Source organism: Schistocerca piceifrons, chromosome 1 (assembly GCF_021461385.2).
Source record: "Schistocerca piceifrons isolate TAMUIC-IGC-003096 chromosome 1, iqSchPice1.1, whole genome shotgun sequence".
NCBI lineage: Eukaryota > Metazoa > Arthropoda > Insecta > Orthoptera > Acrididae > Schistocerca > Schistocerca piceifrons.
This window is the reverse complement of record NC_060138.1, coordinates 8170957-8176373: the sequence shown is the minus strand read 5'-3', so window position 1 is coordinate 8176373 and position 5417 is coordinate 8170957.

Here is a 5417-nt window from a genome sequence, read left to right as displayed (position 1 = left end):
ATTCATACGCCTCCAAACAAACTGCTTTTCAGAGATTGTATTTTAATAAATGAAGACATACCGGAGCAGTGGATTTTAATAATACCGACAACCAAAGACAACAAAGCAACGGAACTACGCACTAGAACAAGCCAGTTTATTTGATTAATTTAAAATGTGAAGGAAAAAGCAGAGTTGTTATTTGCTGACATGAATCCATGGCTTTTTAGATTAAAGTACTGATTTCGAAAGTGGGGGCATTTGATGACAGAATTAAAAATCATTATTGACAAAGCCAATCCAATCCAATAGAGGTGGTGGTGGTTGTTGGGATGTTTAAGGGGGACTTCCAATAGAGACCGTAGATCTTACACTAATAACTAAACAAGAAATTTCCAGAAACTTACCTCCGCTTATAAAAATGTCCACAGTGTGCGTTAGAAAAATGTGTAGAAGAATGAAACTCAAGGAGAAAATACGAATTGCTTTGGAAGTAAAGAATACTTATTATAAGTGTCACTATCTTTATAGTAAATTTTGCATATGATTTTTACGGCTTAATGCTTTGGTTGCTATTATTGGCTCATTGTAACACGAGAGTTTCTTATTTAAATTTGAACAAAACCATTAAACAGAGGCACATTTTCGAAGTGTTGTTTAACTGTTTTAGTCACTCAGTACAAAACACCTTCCTATACTCTTTACTAGTTTCAAAAAATGGTTCAAAAGGCTCTGAGCACTATGGGACTTAACTTCTGAGGTCATCAGTCCCCTAGAACTACTTAAACCTAACTAACCTAAGGACATCACACACACCCGTGCTCGAGGCAGGATTCGAACTTGCGATCGTAGCGGTGGTCTGATCACTGAAAATATTACTGCAACTTTTCTGAAGTGTATAATCCTCGACTCATTTGCCAGATTTATGCATTCTGTAATCTCACTAAATAACTCAAGGAAAATAACAGAGACAGTTCTATCCTTCTCCAATCCGTGCGTGTATCATGTCTTCAGTGAATTCGGCACCGACAGGACATTACGAATTTTACTTTTTTAAATGTCCAACCACACATGCATATTTCCTTGTCCAGCAGTTCATTCGGTTGGGCAGTCTCCAGTATACGTTTCCTTCTGTGTTTTGTTTGTACAGCACCAATCATCCACATAGATTTTAACTTATTTTTTTGCCAGTGCACTGTTAGTATCTGCGAAAACAAAAACTGCTGCACAAGCTCTGCAAACAACAAATGTGATCTTACAAAACATCAAACAAAGGTTCTTCGACAATAAAATGAAAACGAATGAAGAAATAACACAACAAAATCTTACATGTAGCCTTACAAATGTTGCATACCCCGATAATATGGAGGCTATCAAACTGCTGGGATTCCTGGTTGACAGCAAATTAATAATGAATGAACAAACAGTGTATGTGTGCTCCCAGCTCTCCAATGTACTGTCTGCAGATAGTAAGTTGACACTCGGCGCCGTGGCTTATGGGAATGACTGTAAATGGGAGATGCCTCCGCTGTCACTCGCTTCAGCCACCGCGCCGAGTGTCAACTTAGTTTGTGTGTACAGTAATATACCTTCTGAGGAGAACAGGTGTATTAGCTGACCCATACCTTATAACAGTGCATTATGCAATATTTAATAGCCACATCAATCATGGCCTACTGTTATGGGGATATTCTGAAGGCTGCAAGAATGTGGCAGTGCTATATAAAAAAAGTAGTCAGAATCTTTGCATCAAGCTAAAGACTGCAGCACTGCAAGCCTATGTTCACCCAATTAGGAATAATGAAATCTACATCCATTACGTGTTTTTATACCACATCAGAGTAAAAGAAAACCAAGGTGTTATCTGCACGAGACAAGACATGCATAATCATGAAAGGAACATTGATACAATGGTTGCTTTAAAAATATTCAACTCATTGCCCCAGAAGTGCAGTTCCTGTCACCAGGACCATTCAAAAGGACAACTGCACAAGATATGAAAGAGTAATCTTCTCTCTCTCTCTCTCTCTCTCTCTCTCACACACACACACACACACACACACACACACACACACACACACACACCGAAGCGCCAAGGAAACTGGCATAGGCATGTGATTTCAAATACAGAGATATATAAACAGACAGAATATGGCAATGCCTATGTAAGACAAGAAGTGTCTGGAGCAGTTATCAGATCGGTACCTACTGCTACAATGGCAGCTTATTAAGATTTAAGTGAGTTTGAACATGGTGTTACAGTCAGTGCAAGAGAGATGGAATACAGCAGATCTGAGGTAGCGATGAAGTAGTGATTTCCCCATATGACCATTTCTCGAGCATATGGTGAATATAAGAAATCCAGTAAAACATCAAATTTACGACATCGCTGTAGCTGGAAAAAATCTTACAAGAATGGGAGAAACGACGACTGAAGAGAAGCATTCAGTGTGACAGAAGTGTAACCCTTCTGCAAATTGCTGCAGATTTCAATGCTGGGCCATCAGTGTGCAAACCATTCAATGAAACAGCATCAATATGGGCTTTCGCAGTCGAAGGCCCACTTGTGTATCATTGACAACTGCACAACACAAAGATTTACACCTCGCCAGGGCCCGTCAACAATGACTGATACCATGTTGCCTCTTTTCAAATTGTATCGAACGGATGGACATGTATGAGTATGGAGACAACCTCATGAATTCATGGACCCTGCATGTCAGCAGGCGACTGTTCGACCTGGTGGAGGCTCTGTAATGGTGTGGGACGTGTGCAGTTGGAATTAAATGGGACCCCTTATACTTCTAGATACGATTCTGACAGGTGACATATATGTAAACATCATGTCTACCTGCCTCCATTCATGTCCATTGTGCATTCCGACGGACTTGGAAAAATCCAGCAGGTCAATCCGACACCCCACACGTCCAGCACTTCCGCTGGCCTCCAAACTCTCCAGACATGAACATGTTTGGGCATACTTGGGATGCCTTGCAACAAGCTGTTCAGAACAGATTCGACCCCCTTCTACACTAGCAGACTTATGGGCAGCACTGCAGGATTCATGGTGTCATTCCTACCATGACTACTTTAGACATTAGTTGAGTCCATGCCACGTCATGCTGCAAAACTTCTGCATACTCGCGGGGGCCCTACCCGATATTAGACAGGTGTACCAGTTTCTTTGGCTCTTCAGTGTGTGTATCATATATATTTCCTTATACATATGAAAAATGATAAATAACTCTTGCATATTTAATCTTCACACAGTCCGTCCAATCATGACTGGTAAACGACGCAGATCCAGAAATTAAAAACATCAAGTTACTGGTATTTCTATAGATACGTTTACTTTGCACACCTTATGTTATGGAAGTAAGAGCTCTGGAAACCAAGGGGCTGTTAGTTCTGTTTTGCATATATATCTACTTGATTAGTTCTCATTAGTTGGAAAATAATATTGTGGAAATATGAAACCTACCACCCCAAGAAACGACAGTGAGAAGATGGATGTCATGTAAAAATAAGCAAACACTGCAGAAAGTGCTAGATTCCCAATTTCTGGAATAGACAGGAAGATTTATGGGTCTCTACGTCAGCCGAACATAATGAATAGAATAGTTTGGTAAATTCCATAAATGGATATAAGTCTGCCACAGCAGCCTGTATTCGAGATGACTGTAACTGCAAAATCATCTGAAAGGAAAAAAGATCAAGGTCAATTACAAATACACACTTTCTATCTAATCAAGTGCTTCAGATGAAGGATGTTTCATTTATTTATTTATTATACACCTTTAAAAATGCAACCAACATAATCTTTTGTGTACACAGACATAGCAATACAATTACATAAATAACAAGCACAGACTAAAAAATATTTTACGTAATTACTATTCGACATTAAATTGTCCATCATACTGTGCATGATGTATTCTGTAGAATCACATACATAAGTTTAATGTAATGAAACTATATTACCGTCTGAGATAATTTTTAAAGCCTATTTTGAACTCTTCTATTGTATAAAATGCTTTTTCTCTCAAAGCCACATCTGTGCGACGTCTTTAAACATATTGGTGACACATTGTGTACCTGTAGTGACAACATATTAAACTGTTTTACCCTCATGTATTTGTAACTGTCTAGAGTTTCCTTAAGTCTAGCGACTGTGATATCTGTCTTCTGTTTTAGGTGTGTATTATATTGACGGGCCACGTGGCTACACCACCGCGGGGTCGAGGCACCTTGGCACAGTTCCTGCAGCTCCCCCCCCCCCCCCATCAGAGGTTCGGATCCTCCCTCAGGCATGGATGGGTGTGTTATCCTTAGCGTGAGATAGTTTTAGATTAAGTAGTGTGTAAACCAATGACCTCATGACCTCAGCAGTTTGTCCCAATAGGAACATACCACAAATTTCCAAAATAACATCAATGGGTAGAGTGTTTTAGTTTGTAATAATGCTAGTTTTCTTTTGTATGTATTAGACAACTTAATATGAAGAGGAATGTAGCTGTTGGTATTTTTATTATTTTTTTTTAAATAGGGTTTCCAAGACTCATTATTTATAGCCCCACAGATGCATCTGAACTCCTTATTTTTGCCAAATGTGATCTTTTTTTGCTCCAGGGAAATTCCTCAATAACACAATGGCATGTCAATGGTGCTTGGAAAAAGGTATAGTATGCATTTAGCAATAGCTTATCATTAACACATGACCTTAGTTTACCTAACAAAATTCAGTGAGATGGAACCACTTACTGGCTCCACTGAAATGATCCCTACTTTACTGCTTTAATGCTCCTCAATTTTTACCAGCTGGAACAACAGTGGTACCATCATAACATAAATTTTCACATACTAATCACTGGTTATGACATAACGTATCGTTAGTCACTAAAATTAGGAAGTATTATGTTATGTGGCTGGCATTTGGCTGAAATCAGAAATTAGTGGCTAGTGTTTGGTTGAAATCAGAAATCGGTCATGTGACATCCCTCACTCACTAATTTTGAGACACAGTATTGTATCCATCATATTTCGTTGTTTCCATGTTATAACTTGGATTTTTTGACAGTATGCAATTTGAAGGCAACGTCAAATAGAAGATTTATCACAAACACATCACTCTATATACGATTTGTTATAATTAAATATCTCTTAGACACATCAGTCCTTAAGAGATTTCAAGATGAAATGCATTCACTGTGGTTAGAGACGTATTGTTACAGAACTGAAAGATGTAGGATAATGTCCTAGAACACACTAATACCTTTTCTCTCCAGCTTTGCTTTTGTAACACATTCTGGGTCGTCTTATTTATGTAATAGAAGCATGTCCCACAATATTCGATGTTATTTACATGAAATGAGTTTCTTCTCTTTCATGGCTTCAAGCTTAAAAAATGAACGATGAAACTGCTGCTAGTGAAACAAGCA